Genomic DNA, 18,382 nt, shown 5'->3' on the forward strand with positions numbered 1-18,382 from the left:
AAACCTTGATGTTTTATAAAGTGAGAAGTCACAATTCAGTCTCAGTACAAGCTTTGGACTTGCAAACCTTGGATGTTTTGATTGATGGGCAGATAAAGGAATTAAAGCATGACAACACCTTACTTTTCCCCTTCCTTCAGCTGCCTTCGGCATGAAACCACAACGAAGCCACCTGTGGATCCCGGCTTCTGCTTTGAACCGAACAATTTCAAAGTTAGGCTGGACACTGATTAAATAGGGCAAACAGCATGAAGTTTGAATCCTACAAGGCAGTCTTCTTTCCCCCTAATGATGCCTCACTCCTTTCATTCCCATAGTGCCATGGTCATGGAGCATTTTATTTGCCTTTTTCCACTCTCCCAGTTACTTTCTTACTCTTCTCCCTTGCTTTTCATTTTCTGTCCATAAGCCTGTCTAGACTCACACTGCCACAAAGCCACACTGAAATAAACAAGTTACTAACTCCCAGCCATTGCCCTTTTCTGATGTTTGCTAATACACTTCTTTAGACTGAGAACTTACACTTTTGTCTTTGTCACTGGATCATTGTGAATGATCGACCACCCTTTCAGTTCATTATAATGGGCGAATTGCTCCCCTAGGCTTCCATGTTACTACAAACCAGATGCTCGAGCTTCCTACAAGACGTCAGACTTTGAAATTGACAAGAGACCTCAAAATCTGGTTTGCTTGACTATGGTTTGTTAGTGCTCCCATTCTGTCAATATGGAGTGAAACTTGTTAACAACCTCAGGAGGAAGGTCAAAGCTGTCAGCTTCTATTGAAGGGACAAAGAATTGGATAGACTTCTTTGTAGCAGGTCTTGGCAGTGATCACTTTTATGGTTTGCCTCCAAGAAGACATCAAACTTTTAGGAAGTGATTTCACATCTTAAGCAAGATAATGTAGTACATTAAAATTCTTATATTTGCAAGTTGGAGAAACCCACAGCTCAGACAAATCTCATTGTGTGAGCTCTCACCAGGGAAAGTTTTAGACATATCTGTGTGTGCCAGTTTTCCACAAAACCCACTTTCTCTTCCTTAGTGACTGAAGGAAAGGACAATGACACAGAACTTTTGTCTCAGTGCTCAGGTGTCAAGATACATCTTCAATATGGACTCATCATTCCATCCCTTCCCCACCCTGGGGAAACTTCCTCTCTCCTTCCTTGGAAAGGAAAAAAAAATCCGAGGAAGAAGCCAAACATGAAAATAGCCTGGTGGATTGGGAGTCAGAATTCTGCTTCTCCACTTAGACTAAGAGACTTTGTAGGTATGGGACCAGCCAAGTGTGGAGGATGTGGAGGTCAACCCTGTGAAGGAAAAAGTGGGCTGGAAAGTGGGGCACCACAAGCTTCTGCAACTCCTCAAAGAATCCTGGTTAGCCATACATGTCATTAGATTTAAGATGGCTCCAGAACACAGCTGAGATAGCAAAAAGGAACCAAACCGAGGCCAGGACAGGGGCTGCTTCCCTTGTCTTTAAAGAAGTCCTAACAGGTGACAGTGTTGTATGCTCTGCCCCCTCCTCATAAGTAACCTCATCAGGCAGGACTTTCATTGGAGCACGGTGACAGTGTGGCGAGATATGATTGGCCAAGGATTTAGGGACTTGGGATTGGCTCAAACACTATATGAAAGTTTAGGATCCGGGCAATACATTCAAATTGGCACCTTGATGCTGGTCTCTGGAATCTGCTGCCTGAGGTTTGTCACATGACTCTGTCTCCTCTCACCCCATCATCCACAGTCCTGTCTCCACAGTCAAAAAGTGTTAGCTAGGACTTTTGTACAGTGTGTTCTGAGCCTATTTACAATAAGCACATACATGACGCGTTCTTAAGATATTTTTGGTAGCTGCTCCTCATGTCATTTTTTCCTAAGGAAGATATGATAAGTCTGAATTGATACTTTCTTATCATCTTAGCTGACATTGTCCAATTGCAATCTACCCCCTAAGTCCCCTTGCTTATTGGTTTTTCTGAGAGTATGACCATAAGGACAACTATCTAAGTCTTGAAAATTTAAAACCAAAGGCCAAAAATATTAGTTTTTTTACTGAACCTCATACCAATTTGAAAACAGTAAAGAGAGGGTGGGCTAATCTGAGTTTGAGATTATGTCTTCCAGTGTCTACTGCTTTGTACGCACAATAAGTCAATGAATCACATTGCCTCACTTCCATTGTTCACAAAGAGATTGACACATTTTAGCATGCATCAGGACTGTGTAAGTAAAAGTTTCATCTTGCTTTCCTAATAATTACACCTACCAATTTTTCTATTAGCTCAAATGCTCAGCCCCCTACCCCACACGCCTCCAGTCAGCACCATCCCTAAATAACCAACTTGTTGTGGGACACTAACCAAAGCACCTCTCTTTAAAATGAGAGAAACGTCTTGAAATGAACAACTTTTCATTCTTAGGTGAATCACTGCTGCTACGTTTGGAGGTAAACAGAAGAACAGGGCCTGAAGAACAAAGGCCAGAGGAGGTGACTGAAGAACAGAATTTACTCAAGCTCAATTTAACATAAACAAACTGAACCACAACATAATAATATGAGGAGGGATAAGGTTTATCCTATAGTTAGAGGAGGTCAATGAAGTGTCAACCTATGAGTAATTAAATAATTTTAACAGTTTTTTTAATATGGATGATTTAAAAAGGTTGTAATTGTTCTGGAGTCCAAAGTAAGGAAGAAACTAGGTTTAATATATCTCACACATTGCAAAGTATAACTAGAATAATTTCAGAGCCTTTGTTGACATGAAAGATTTCATATGTAAAAGATTAGACTCAAAATGGTATTTGGGGAAAGTTTTAATATGAAAGGAAAGAAAGATATCAATACAATCAAAACTCTAGAGGCAATAGAGTATATATGGCAAATTTAGGGCGAGGCAAACAGTAGGCGAGGAAGAGCAGACTGAATTCTGTTATACTAGTGACAAAGGGAAAAAAAACAAAACAAAACAGTCAAAATGAAAGCCAATTTAGAAGGAAGAAAACACATACAACTGTAGTTGTGCAATATCTCCACTTTAAATGCCAGCTCCATATTTCCAGTCTTATTGAAAAAGCAAAACATATAGGACAAGAACTGAAACCTAGGACAGTTCTGTGTTGCTGAGAAAGGAAGAGGGAGACTTAGCAATGCTGTGCATGGCAACAGATCAGTAAATGGTAAGAGGAACAAAATGTTCAGTGTATTATTGGTATTGTGACAAAATCTGTAAAAGTTGAACAGAATTCAGATTTAGGGTAGTCTAAAGTGCATCGCTCATTGACCTGTATTTCAGGCACTGTGCTTAAGCAGAGTGCAGGAATTCTCCCATTTAATCTCAGAGTTCCTTGTACAGTTAGACTATGATTTTGCTAATTTTATGCTTGTTTTTAAATATTTATTTTTATTATTTTCATGTTTGTTTGTGGTTGAGTGCAGGTGCCTGTGGAGGCCAGAGGCAAGTTTGATACCCTAGGGCTGGGATACATGTGGACATGAGCCTTCTGATATGGATGCTGGGAATTAAACTCAGGTTTCTGCAAGAGTGATGTGTGGTGTTAACTACTGAGCCATTTCTTCTACCCACATCTTGCCCATTTTAAGTCTGGGAAAACTGAGTATATAGGCTAATAAACTTAATTAAGTCTGTATAGCTAGCTAAAATGCACAGTCTAGCATTAACTCAAAATCTTTTGACCCTTGAGTCCTGTACTTTTAATCTCTGAGATCAATTGCCATTGAATTTATTGACCAGGAAGTTATCCTTGAGAGAAGGCTTCAGCTGCGTCATAAATGCAGAAGTTACACAGTAAAAAAGTGAGTGGAAATGAGAGGACAGATGCAAAAGCAATCATGAAATGAATGGGTAGCAAGACAGCCACTGCTATGGCTATCAACTCATTCTGTCCACAATACAGAAGGGTTGGCAAAGATGAGTAAACATTGTGGGTGTGTAGCCTAAGAGCATAAAAGATTCCAAGAAAGTGTCTTTAAGGATAGGAAAGTACTGAACAGATGGTCAGAGATGGTGGAGGAAGATGTAATTTATAAGTTAGGAATGTAGTACTAAAAAGAGGAATAGGATTAAAAAGACAAGGTGGGGGGAAGGTTCAAATTAGAAAGAAACAGACATTTATTAGGCAACCAATTTTCTTAACCTCTTCTCTTTTTGCTTATCTCATTCAACTGTGACATCATTTCTGTGCTTGGTTCAATAAGCACCTTACTCAAATACAAATACTACTTATTACAATTGGTATGCATTGTATGAATCCTTGTTGATAAAAATGCAATGGTTAAAAGGTAAGAAAACTGTAAAGCATTAAAAATGACTATTACTGGGATTATGAGTGATTATGAAATTAGAGGTATCGGGTATTAGATAATGACACAGTACGAGATCATTCTTTGATAGGTCAATTTTCATAAATAGAAGGAATTTCACATGTATCTCCAGCTGACACTGATCTTGGAAAGATGTTAATGTAAAGTGTTGATCACTCAGAATTTATCCTTTTCACTTTCTGTGCTATGCATTGTACAAAACAAAGGTAATAGACAGAATTCATATTGCTAGACATTCCAAAACAGAGGAGTGATATGATCATAGCATATGCATGAAGAATAATGCTCTGGTTTAAAAACAAACACGAAATATTAGTGCACTGGGTAAGTAGACACTGGGTGGGGTACAGGGCAGACTTCCCAAAGGAGGTGATATTTGAGATGAGTTTTGACCCTGTACTGTTGCTTTTATAGGGACCTACACTAAAGGCCAGGCATTCCCCTAAAGTGTCACATTACAGGCAACAGCTGCAACTCACAACTAAGGCTTCATCCTGGATGTGTGACATCAAGGACACTACACTGAAAGCCTAAGGGGGGAGGGTAGTAATGGTTCTAAATCTAACTTCTGGGCCAATGGGTCACAGGAGAAGGTAAAAGTTATACTCTCCAAACTGTAATCTAGATTAATAGTCTCCTCTTTTTTAGGACTGAGGTGAGAAAGGGGAAATGGAGAGACTACTAGAAAGAGGGAAGAAACAGCCAACTACCTTGCTGTTAGATTCTTTTTTTTTTTTTAATAGGGAAAACAAATTCTCAGAAAACTACTTTTCTGGGCTTGCTACCGTTTTCATTTTTACAGCCTTTGCCACATGGAAAGGGCAACAAGTATATCTCACCCCAGTGCAGGGCTATTTAAGAATGAAGAACCTCAACCCAGGTCAATTTTCCTTCCTTTGAAGCTGTAGTCCTGCTTGTGGGTCAGTTCCTTTTGGTATGAACGACTTAGCCTATCTGGAATAGCACCTGCAGGAAATTGACAAGGACATTTAAATTTTGGAAGGAAGAAATTCTGAAGTGCCTCCTTCAATCTGATCAGATACACTGTTCTGTCCTGTCCCCTCATGACACTGAGATACTGAAGAAACTGAACAGCAAAGGATTGTTCTTGGTATTATCTGGCATCTCATCCTCCATTCATCTTTCGATTCACACATATTAGGGAAATGACTCAGTCTGAATGATTTTCAAATTTCCTTCTCACTCCCCATTTTCTAACAAACTGAATAACCGCACAGTGAAGAAGTTAAACATAAGGAAGTGCATCATAGAGATTACATGCTGTGTTTGTTAGAAGATATTATGGATGTCCTGAAAATCATTTTTTTAACTTGGGTATTATACTTTATATTTGGATAGATACTTTTTAAAAAGAAAATTAGAATGAGGCAATGAAAACCATATAATCTAGACTGTGTTTATTAGTTTGAGGGGTGAATATTATCACCTGGAAAAGGTTATGTTTATATTACATGAAATTCAGGTGACTAGATCTGTGTTAAGTCTGCAATACTGAAAGTTCTCTTGTTTTGGAGACTGATGCCTCCTTAGGGGTTTGAAAATTCATTATTCTTTTAAAGTCTTTGTCCTTATTATTATTCTTTAATCTTCTTTTACAGTTCACTTCATATCCCCCTCCCTGTCCACCTTCCAATTGTCCATTCTTCCTCCTCATTTTTCAAGAGGATGTCCCCACTCCCACCAAACATCCCTACCCACTGGGGCTCAAGTCTCACAAGGGCTAGGTGTGTCTTCTCTCCATGAGGTAAGATCAGGCTGTGTATGAGTAAGATCTGCTGTGTATGAGTCAGGGGCCTCATATCAGCTGGTGTCTGCTGCCTGGCTGGTGACTCAGTGTCTGAGAGATTCCAGGGATCCAGGTTAGTTGAGACTGCTGGTCTTCCTATAGATTCACCCTCCTCCTCAGCTTCTTCCAGCCTTTCCCTAATTCAACCATAGGTGTCCCCAGCTTCTGTCCATTAGTTGGGTGCAAATACCTGCATCTGACTCTTTCAGCTGCTTGTTGGGTCTTTCAGAGGGCAGCCATGCTAGGCTCCTGTCTGTAAGCACACGATATCATTAGTAATAGTGTCAGGCCTTGGGGCCTCCCCTTGAAATTGACTCCACTTTGGCCGGTTACTGGACCTCCTTTTCTACAGTCTCTTCTCCAATTTTGTCCCTGCAGTTCTTTTAGACAGGAACAATTCTGGGTCAGAGTTTTTTTCTGTGGGATAGCAACTCCATCCCTCCACTTATTCTTTTATTATTATTATTATTAGATATTTTCTTTATTTACATTTCAAATGCTATCTCAAAAGTCCCCCATACCCTCCTCTTGCCCTACTCCCCTACCCACCCACTCCCACTTCTTAGCCCTGGCATTCCCCTGTACTTGGGCATATAAAGTTTGCAATACCAAGGGGCTTCTCTTTCCAATGATGGCCTACTAGGCCATCTTCTGCTACATATGCAGCTAGAGACATGATCCACATGAAAGCATTTGGCATAAACCAGCTCTTCAAACATAGTTTTGGAAGGGAAAGTGGGAAGAAGGCAATGATGTTCTATATAATCAAAATTAGTGGTGAAAATTAAAACATAGAAATTATGGTCAAATGTCTTCTAAAAATGAAAGTGAAGGATTTCAGGCTAAGGAAGGAATTTTGTTTGTTTGTTTGTTTGTTTGTTTGTTTGTTCATTTTAAACAAGTGTGAACACCATATAAGGTTCAGCTCAAAATCACTGAATTCACCAATTCTTTGTCCTAAATCACCACAGAGTAATAATTTCTTTTTTTTCTTTTTTAATATTTTTATTAGGTGTTTTCCTCATCTACATTTCCAATGCTACCCCGAAATTCCCCCATACCCTCCCCCCCACTCCCCTACCCACCCACCCACTCCCCTACCCACCCACTAATAATCTCTTGTGGAGTAAAAGCAGAGAAAAAAATCACCTTAATAATTAAATAACTCTTTCATTTTAAAATCCAAATGAGTACTTAAAATGTTAAATACTTTTGAAACATTTTCAGTAGAAATATAGGTTCTATTTGGGCAGATTTTCTTCATGATTCCCTCCCCCAGTCACTGCAGAGTTTTATTCAGCTCACTATTAAATATTAGAATCAAGTATGGATTTTGTCATGTTTCCTCTCTGAAGAAATGTCAGCAAATATTTCAAATTTTGCCTCACTCGTCATACCTCTATTGTCATTTATATTTTTTAAAAATACAAATTACATGAATTTATTTTATATTATGATCATAATGTCACATTTCATTGTATACAAACCTACTAGCATTGGACATTCCTATATCCATTTAAGGCATGTCTCTATGACATCAGGAACAACTCTGATGTGAACATTTAGGCAGCATTCAGAATGTCATGGTTGAGAAAACATTAAAAATAACCTGAGAGGGATACATGACTTTAACATCATTCCATGGGTAAGGAGGGTTATGTGTTCAAAGCCATATTGCATTATATAATAAGTAGTGAGAATCTGTCTCAAAACGACTGGGTCCCCATGACTGGAGATACAGCTAAGTGGTAGAGTGCTTGCCCGGAATGCACATGTCCCTATGGCTTAGAAGATGATCTCTGTGTCCTAAAATTAATAAACCCTTGGAACCCTTTTTTTTTCTACACAAAGATTTTATTTTAAAGGCTAACTTTCCAGTAATAATCATCACCTTTCTGTGGTAAAATAACTATCTATTCTTAGTTCTCTACTTTTTTCTAACTAACGTTTCCTCATCTGAAAACTTCTCTTTCTTTCCTCCATCTTTAAAAAAGATATATAGAATAAAAGGAATACGACACACAGACACAAACACACACACAGACACACACACACACAGAGACACACACACACATATATACACATGAGAGAGAGAGAGAGAGAGAGAGAGAGAGAGAGAGAGAGAGGTTTAAAATACTCAAGGCCTGAAGCCTATTGATAGAAATGACAGCTGCCAAGAAAGCAATGTACTGCTTCTCATTACAACCAACCAAGTCATATCAAAGTTAGAGTCTGCCTTTTATCATTATGTACACCTCTTACTATGCCAAAAGAATTATGTGAAAATCTGTAATCCTTCCTTCCCTTTTTTTCCCCTTCTCTCCATCCTTCCTTTCTCCTTGTAGTGTTTTCTGTCTATCTGGAAACTATAGGAAGGGCACATTTCATAAAATACACACAAGAGCCTTTAATAGTTGTTACTGTTGCTATAAGTCATATCCAGACTCATTGAGCTTTGCATTCAGATTTGAATTAGGACTAGTAATTCACTTGAAAAGTTGAATTTTAAGCTACCTTTCAGTTGCAGGGATACTCTGGAATGCCTAGAGTCAGCATGGGCCAGTTATTGGGTTACTTGGAGACATCACCCCAGGACCTTCCTGTCTTTGCTGTATCAGCCACAGCAGGACTCCTTTGCTGTTTCAACACAGTTTTCTTGTGTGCTGACTGCAAACAACCCTACAAAAGTCTCATGATCCACACATCCACTGTGAGGCATGGTCACAAGCCAGATCGTTTTGTTTGTAGATGATGATAGTGTTTGCTTTCCTTGTACTTAAAAGTGACCAAAAAGGGTAGGTAAACCAACCAACTGCTTCCCTTAAAAAAATAAATCCCAAACTATTTTAAAAGGCTTATAAGAAATACTGCAAGGATGGCTCACTGGAGTATACAAAGTCCTTCCAACTAAAACTTAAACCAAGGTAGGGAAACAGGCTTGAGGGAAACAGGCTTGACCATTTGTGTTCTTTATTTCTTTCTGAAGCCTGTGTTTTCAGTGGATACATTAGTGGCCAGATCTGATTGTCAGGTGTGACAATGTTCATAAGAAGCAGTGTGGGAATCCTCATCAGAAGTCCTCTAGGAGGACATGTAAATTTGTAAGGCCTATAAATATAATGTTGAAAATACGTGGCGTATTAGGTATTTTCTTAACACCACGATAAAATACTCTGAAAAAATGGCCTAGGGTTCCATTCTGACACAGTTAATCATGCTGGGGTAGCTATGGCACTTGACAAGGAAAGCATGATAACTGGGGTAGGGGACAAGCTACTTGTCTTTCATCTATCTTCAGGGAGCAAAGAGAGAATAGAAAATAAGGCTAAAATTAAATATAAATATAAATTAAAATATAAAACCTCAAGGCCTGCTCCTAGTGGATGACTTTTCGCAGCAAGGCTCCACCTCCTGAAGGCTCCAGAACATTCCCAGACGACAACATCAGCTGTGGAGCATGTGTTTAAACATATGAGCTTCTGAAGGACATTTCACAATCAAACTACAGCAGGTGACCAAATAGTTGGGCTAGGTTATGCATGTCTGTAATCTCAGCACTTGGGGAGCTGAAGCAGAAGAATCAAGAAGTTCAAAGCTGGATTGGGTTACATAGTGAATTCCATGCCATCCAGAGATAAAATGTGACACCCTGTCTGAAAATAAAGTGAAATAAAATAATTAATAATTTCAATAAAAGAAAATAGATGGTAAAGTCATTAACATTAGACACAGTGTAGTTATCTTTAGGCTCTGAAATATTAAGATTGGTAGACAGCAGACAAAATCTGTTTCTGCAATCTATTCAGCATGTAAGAATATAAGACCACTGGGAAATTAACCTTAGATATATATTAAAAATATTTAAGTTTAAGTGTTTTAACATTTGAATAATTACATATTAGTTATAATGCTAATATTTCCTTGTGACCTTTTATAATAACTGTACAATGCACATTCATCATATTTGCTCTCACACCCTTTCTTGCTGGTCTCACACCCAACCAGGTTATTCTTGGACTTACATGTTTTTTATTTTAAAACTCACAATTCCATGGGTCCTGAGGAAAGAGCTCTGTGGTTAAAGTACTTGGAACTCAAGTGTCAGGACTGGAGCTTTGATCCCAAGATTCCAAGCCAATGCCATGTAGGTATAGTCAGCCTCAGCTGATAAGGCATAGGGCATCCCCAGAGTAAGCAGGATAGTGAGACTTGTTGTATCGGAATATTTTTTTTTAAGATTTTATATATGTGAGTACACTGTTGCTGTCTTCAGACACACCAGAAGAGGGCATCAAATCTCCTTACAGATAGTTGTGTTGTGAGCTACCATGTAGTTGCTGGAAATTGAATTGAGGACCTCTGAAAGAGCACTCCGGACTCTTAACCACTGATCCATTTCTCCAGCCCCAGGGAATTTTTTATTTGAATGAGAGACCTTTCCCCAATGAGTATTGTGGAAAACTCATCATTCAGAGTCATTTCCAACATCAACCTTGAACCCCCACACATGCCTACAGACACACACACATGCATACACACACCACAAAGCTTTTGCACACATGCCCAACACAGAAACACACATATACATACAAAAATAAAAATGGGGAAAAAATGAAAAATAAATAGTAAACCATTTTTAATTGAAATTTTACAACTGAGAGAAAATATATGCCTTTCTGAGTTTTATTTTATTTTACCTAATATGATTATTTCCAATTCCACCCAGGGATATATATATATATATATATATATATATCACAAAAAATCTTTAATTTATAACTGAAAACTACTTTATGGCAAGTCAACAAATTTTAAAGAAAATAAATACCCACTGAGCACTTATTCTTTGCCATATACTCTCCTAGGCAGGAGTTACAAAGAAAAGTAAGAGAAAGTACCTGTCTGCAGCAACTGGAATCCAGTAGAGACCAGAGAATTAATCAGACAATTTTGATACAAAGATCGACAATTTGGCTAAGTGGAGAATTCTGTGAGAACACTGTGAAACTCTACCTTACATATTGGGCGGGTAGACCAGGGTGGCAGAGATGATCTTTGAGAAGATGGTTCTTTAGTTGAATTCTAAAGGGTAAGCTATCAGCTAAATCAAAATACATAATGTATGGAGTCTGCACTTTTAAAGGCACATGTATGTGTCATTATTATAAGGATGGGACAAAAAAGAATATGATGAAATTTTGATGAAGATGGAATGTAAAGGACAATGACGGAAGGGTAAAATGATCAATCATGCTTGGTGAATCACGTGATAGAGCCTGAGGTTTATAGTATAGGCAATTTCAGGGTAATGCTCAAATAATTAAAATTACATCTCTGATTAGTTAGCGACATTGTGAAAAATATGACAAGTCATCATGGGAAAGGCTGGATACAGGCAAATTAATTAGAAGCCTGGTTCACTAGTCCAAATACCAAGATGGACTTCAAATAAAGCAATTTAAAATAGACAGAGTAAGAGATAGTAGAACTCATTTTAAAAGAGACCATGCATGGTTGGTACATGCCAGTAATCCTGTCACTCAAGAAGTGGGGGAAACAGTTCAAATAATCCTCAGCTATATAATGAGTTTGAAGCCAGCATGGTTTCCATGAGACCCTTCCTCAAAACATTCAAAGAATCTAAGAACTCAGAGATGTAGGCTGAATGATGAAGAAAAGCAATGATTCTAGAACTTCTATTTCTCATTTGCATGGCAAAATAACTAGAAGGTAGTCCCATTATTCAGGATTGAGAATACTGAAAGACTGTAATTGTGGGTACCCTTCATACATTCTAATCATGTTTTATGTTAGAGATGATTAGGAGGCAATAGCTGTTGAATATAGACTTAAATAGATAGCATGTGTCTCAAGCTAAAACATGAACTAATATGCTTATTCCTATGTCTATAAATAACTGATACGTGCTATACCTCTACCTCTTTTTTGTTTTGTGATCTTTCTGTATATTCTTTTGAAATTTGTGAGATTTGTAAAAAGATTATAATGTCTTCATGATATTCACCGACTGTCTAGGAATCTCTACAGGGAAAGGACAGAAATGTGCCAGGAAGTGGTGGAGCATGCCTTTAATCCCAGCACTTGGGAGGCAGAGGCAGGCAGATTTCTGAGTTCAAGGCCAGCCTGGTCTACACAGAATGAGTTCCAGGACAGCCAGAGCTATACAGAGAAACCCTGTCTTGAAAAACCAAAAAAAAAAAAAAAAGTACAGAAATGAACTCCTGAATAGCCCATAATAGTCACAGTCCTTTTTCTCATACAGTCACACAGTTGCCCTCATTCTCTTATTCTGCATCACATTCTTTTAGTGCCCTACTGGGTTGTTGAGTAAACAGAAGAAAAACTCAATGGTCAAAAATAAATGGCCAGTTCTGGCTCTCTGCTTTATACTTTCCTAGAAAGATACGGGCACAAGGGTTTGGGAATTACCAGTCCACTGCTATTATGGTAAGGAAGTCATTTGCAATAATTGGGCTCCTACAGTGTTCTTCAAATGCCACCACCAAAACACCATTAGCAAAATATTTGTCTAATATATTCCAGCAATTCAACAGCTCCCCTTTTAGACTTGTAATCCACCAGACATCTTTATTTTAAATAACTGACCCCTCACTGATTTTTCTCCCTCTCCTGGATCTACTAAGTAGAGCTGCTGTTCAACTCCTGATGACTTTCATTGAGCTTTGCAATTCCTGCTTTTATTTTCTAACAGTAAAGCTGCCTCATTGATAATCAAGCTTCAGGGCATTTATAAAGACTCATTTCTACCTTCTCCAGAACTGATTGCCTATTAAGCAATCAATTAGTACTAGAAGAAGAGAAATGGACTTGACCCCAGAAGGTCATCTAACCCAATATTTTCTTAGTAGATTAGAAATCCAAAGCACAGAAAGGGGACATGGACTGACCCAAGCTCACATAATTCTCCATGGTTTATTACAGCTGGAATTTAGGTCTCTTGGTAACTAGGCCAGTTCTCTTTGGGCATACTGCCATCACCTGCTCTGCTTTAAACACAGTCTCCTTTCACACCTTCAATTTAATTATCTTGACTGACAAGGTTCTGTCTCTTATAATTACCCTTTGGGTCCTCAGAAGCCTGAGAATGCAACCAAATACAACCTTTGCATTTTTCATACTGCTGTTTTAATAGAGAAATATTCATCTACGCCAGGTGTCCCATCTCTTGCCTTGGCAAAGATTCCCAATAAGCTGGCATAACTTTTGTGGGTCCTTGCAGAGCTGGGGTGGCTGGTGGGACTGTTTCTTGCTTAGTGCTGCATATGTTTATTATGCTGACACTCTGTACAAAGTCTAAAAGTGTGGATTCTATACAGTGAGGTGAGCAGAAAGTGACATATTCTGTACAGAGAGCAGAGATAAATAAACCAGAGGGAGGAAAAGGCTTTGTAAACTGTGAAACTGAAGAGTCTCTAACACTAGAATTAGCAACCAGGGTCTAGAATGAGTAGTGTATAAGGGTAAGAAGAGGGTCTTCTTATTAAGATAAGCTTGTAAGAGAGGAGGAGGGAAGAGACCTGAGGTTGAACACCTTGGCCAGAACATGACCTCTTGCATATTCCTATTAACATGGTACAGAGAGTATCTGGTTCTATTAGTGGAACTCGGGAGGGAACTCAAACAATAACACAGATTGGTTCAAAACAGGTCAAATATGCATCTTTAGTTTTTGCTTGGATAGACAGACAGACAGACAGACAGACAGACAGACATGAATACACTCAAGCTGTCAAGCTGACAGTGTCAGGATTCAAACTTCCCTGACTCATAAAAAAAACCTCTCACACCTGGACTAAGTATTACAGTGTCAGCAGCTGGGCAAGATCCTTGTCATTGCTGTCCACCTGCCACTTTTCATGGTCAGTCAGCCTTTGGTATCCTGGCTGACACTACTCAAGAGGGTGTTATTATGTGCGAGTTATTTGGTCCCAACAATTGGTGATATTTCTGATGATGACACATTGGACTCAAAACTGTGAGAGTTTTGTTTCATGGCATAATAACTTTGTATTCGTTAGGGCTTCCATTGCTTTAAAGAGATCTATTGACCAAGGCAACTCTTATAAAGCAGAATATTTAATTGGGGTTGGCTTGCAGGTTCTGTATGCTGTTCAGTCCATTCTCATCATGAAAGGGAGCACGGCAGCAGGGTCCAGGTAGGCATGACACTGGAGGAGCTGAGAGTTCTACATCTTGTTCTGAAGGCAAACAAGACTGGCTGCCACTTGGCTAGGAAAAAGGTCTCAAAGCCCAGCCCCACAGTGATACACTTCCTCCAACAAGGCCACGCCTCCTAATAACACCATTCCTTGGGCCAAACATCTTCAAACCACCACAAACTTGTATTTAAATAAGCTTTTAAACAAACATACAAAAAGTAAACAAACAAACGAACAAAACCTCAAGTTCTCAGCCCTGATGTCTTAGCTTGGAATGGTCCTTTTCCATGCACTCATTCAGCAAATCATGTATCATTTAATCTTCTGACACAGAAGCAATCTTCTGTCTTAAATACCCAAGTATGCCACAGTTCCTTCAGGCTTCGCTTTTGTTTGTTAGGGTAGCTACATTGGTAGAAGATTTGTCTGAGGAATGTATCCAGCCTAGTCTCCAAGCTGATGTCATGATTCACTTCAAGGATGCTTTTTTTGGAGTTCTGGATTGCTTTTGATCGTATGTTTGGTTTAGGGGTTTGTTGTACTTCCTTCACTCAGATAGTAACATCTGTAGTGGTTGAGAGCAGGGAACATCTGTAACCTTTGCTACAGACTCAAAAGTCTCAAAGCTAAAATAAAATGTCCCTAGGAGATATATGCAAATTATCTATTTGAATAATCTTTACACGAAAAGGAGGAAAATCATAGAGTAAATGTACCTGATGGAACCAGTTTCCCATTTGAGTTGTGACATGTACTAGTTCTGTGACCTTCATTAAGTTATTTTGTCTAGAAATGGGTTGTATCAGTGGCTACTTCACAGGCTTTATTAGGAGATTTGTTTTAAGTAACAGCAATAAATTACTCTCCACATTGCCTGACATGTATTGAGTATTCAACACATGGTACCTATAATTGTACTTAGTGTCTAGTTGGTTGTCACAATCAGTGAGGTCTTCTGCCTGCAGTCACTTGCATGGCTAATCTGTGCTCTTCATCTACTCCCACATCCCTGCTCACAGTTAGACAAGTACTGTCATATGCAATAAAGCCTTTGCTTCATCTCTTCTCTCTTGACTATGTTCCCTAACTTTCCTTCCCCCTGTTAACTTGTCCACCCTTCTCCGTGGCTCTCATTTTCTTGGCCTTCCCCACCAATACCATGGGCCTGTTTCCCCAGTGAGGATCCAGGAGCTTCCATTAGTTCTCCTTGTTATAATGGTTCATTAAGTGTTCAAGCATGCTTTACTGTGTGGTCACAGCTGCACTTTGTACTCTTTAGTGAAGGTATGTCTGAATATCAGAAAATGGAAGCTAATGGACAAGCATGCATGTTAGGCCAAGTATGTCTACACAGGGGTGTTTATTTGGGCTTACGTATTTTGATACAACAATGATTTTGCATGGCTTTGTCCTGTTATTCAAATACTCAGGATTTTCTTTTAAAAAGGAACTGGGTTTGAAAAGCCAAAGGATTATAGTAACTGCTCTTATTATTTTAAAAATTAATGGATTTTCTTATCATCTGTGTATGATAGGATAACTATGGTCACACATATGCCATGGCATATGGATGTCAGAGGAAATATTTGAGGAGTATGTCCTCTTCTTCCACTGTGGGTTCTGGGAATCAAACTCAAAGCGCAAGACTTGCAAGACAAGCATTTTTATTGACCAAACTACCTTACTTGTCCTTACATGATCTTGTTCTTAGTGACAGAAAACTAGCTCTATTTGTTAACTGTGAATTTTAGGGCTACCATTTAAGAATATTATCATCTCATCTTTGCAAAGTTTCATCATATCATTTGTAATTACTTTGCAAGAAGGCAGATTAATGCTGGCTAAGACATGATGGAATTAATGTCAATCACTGAATATCTATTTTGTGCCTAAAAATGTGCTAAGAAATATAAATACTTAAAAGAGTGTATATATCTGTTAGAATGGTATGGTTAAATGGAATTTCCTAATTAGACTAATGGAATCCATTAAGTTTTGGATGGAGCTCACCCTGAAGCACCATAGCAACAATGAAACTCTGGCTTTTTGTTCTACTACGAGGAACATAACTGAGAATTCCATCTGCTGTGCTCTGAATCTTTCTAACACTGAGACCTACATTTCTTACAGGTTGACCTGAGATAATAACTGATCATGGCAGGGACACTAGAACATCGCATCCCTGCAAAATACAGGGCAACTTTGATGTCTTTCTTATTGCAGAATTCCCCACTGACTTTACCCTGACATTCTTAAAATTTCTCTATGCCTTCAGACTGATAAAATAACCTCCTTCCCCCACCCCCTTCACATTAAAATTGCAACTGCATCACAATCAGTTGTCTCTCTTACATTTTGTCTCTATTCCTCAAGTTCTTAGTACGTTTCTTATATGTATTGTCCTGGCATAGCATCTGCCTCTTAAAGGATTTCACCAACACACTCCATAACTCTACTATCTGACTTGTCAATATTCCTTGATTGCAAGATACACGTGATAGACAGCATGGAGATTCAGTATCCCTAGAAACAAAACAAATCAAACAGTTTGAGTGTAAGAAATTCCCTGAGATTTGTGTTACATGGATATAATGGAGTTTGTAATTCTACTTCATATTGTGCTAATACAGGCAAAATATGTTTGGTGTGTTAAATACTTGATATTTTTATACACATCAATGCAAAAACAACCTTCCAGGAATGGTAGAGCTTATGAAGAAGGTTTGAAAATGAATGAGATGACATTTTTATTAATAAAAAAACGTAAGCTGCAAAGAACAATCAGCACTGTTTCTACTGCTCATAGTTGTTCTGTACTGGCAGAAATGATGAACAATGGAAAAGTTTCAGGGCATAACTCTGAGCCCCTGGAAACAACTGTGGCTTAATATGCTATGAACATATACCACTTGCTTTATTCAGGTGGTCTGAGGCTGGTACAAAAACAGACCTTAAATGGAAAAAGAAATGTAAGAAATTTTTTAAACAGAATTTTTTGAAGCAAACAAAAAATAAAAGCAAAGATATGGAGATGTAAAAAGAAAAGAAAGTACATTTCTGAAATGCAAATTATCATCAGATTGGGAGCCTTGGCTTTTTAACTGTACTCTTCTTCATCAGGTCTGGGATACAGCAGGGAATCTGCAGAGCACAGTCTTCTGCCAAAAGAGTAAAAGGAGACGGTGAATTTGAAGTCTCTGAGGACCATGTCTCTACGACAGACATTGAAGAATTTGGTACTAAAGGGAAGCTGTTAGGTGTTCAACTTACTTGGCCCAGAGCTACAGTAGTGTTTTCCATTTTCCAAGGCAACAAAACAAAAACTGTGATACTTCCTTTGGCAAAAGACAATGATGAGCTGGCCACCGAGCTCATGTGGCCTGTGAAGCCTGAGTGTGGAGACTTTTTCACTAAGGTACTGAAGGTGTCAGGGAAAGCAACAGCGAAAACTTCCCACTGCCATTGAACCCAAATTTCTAGTGCTCACTCAGGGACCCCAGTCAGCCTATGGGCAGCACTGGATTAAGAAAATCATCAAGCAATGTCAAGCTTGATACGGATCCTTTTAGACTAACGCATCAGTGTATCTTTTCCCAAGTAGTTCATACATGAGGTTTATATTGAATATGCATTAAGGGGTACCAAACCACTCTTAGCTCTTAGATTTGCCTGTTTTCTCATTCGAGATTTTTTTTTTTTAAATAAGTAAAACTGTCAGAAAAGGGGATTTTCACAACAAGGTTACCTTTAACCTCTTGCTTAAGGAACTCAAAACTATTCACTCAGGATATGAGTCTCTCACCTGGAATTGTTTGTCTGAAACCACAGTTACAAAGTACAGGGATTTAACCTGAGGGTAAACAGGAAAGAGTTCAAGGAGCAGGCCACTTATCTGTGACTCCAGAAGATCATGCAGGCCACCTCAGTGCATTTCTTTCTCTATGTGGTCTCTGAACTTCCTTACAAGGATTGGGACTGAATACACGTACGCAGCAAGAGGAATGAAGCCCTTAAGGGACAG

The 18,382-nt window shown here is 38.7% G+C and overlaps 1 protein-coding gene across 1 annotated transcript in view; it reads left to right on the forward strand.

The window, feature by feature from the left end:
- Il1rapl2 (interleukin 1 receptor accessory protein-like 2) overlaps positions 1 to 18,382 on the forward strand; it is a 1,278,324-nt gene that overhangs the window by 1,147,031 nt on the left and 112,911 nt on the right. The gene's annotated exons all lie outside the window — the stretch shown is intronic.

Source organism: Mus musculus, chromosome X (genome assembly GCF_000001635.26).
Source record: "Mus musculus strain C57BL/6J chromosome X, GRCm38.p6 C57BL/6J".
Taxonomy (NCBI): Eukaryota; Metazoa; Chordata; class Mammalia; order Rodentia; family Muridae; genus Mus; species Mus musculus.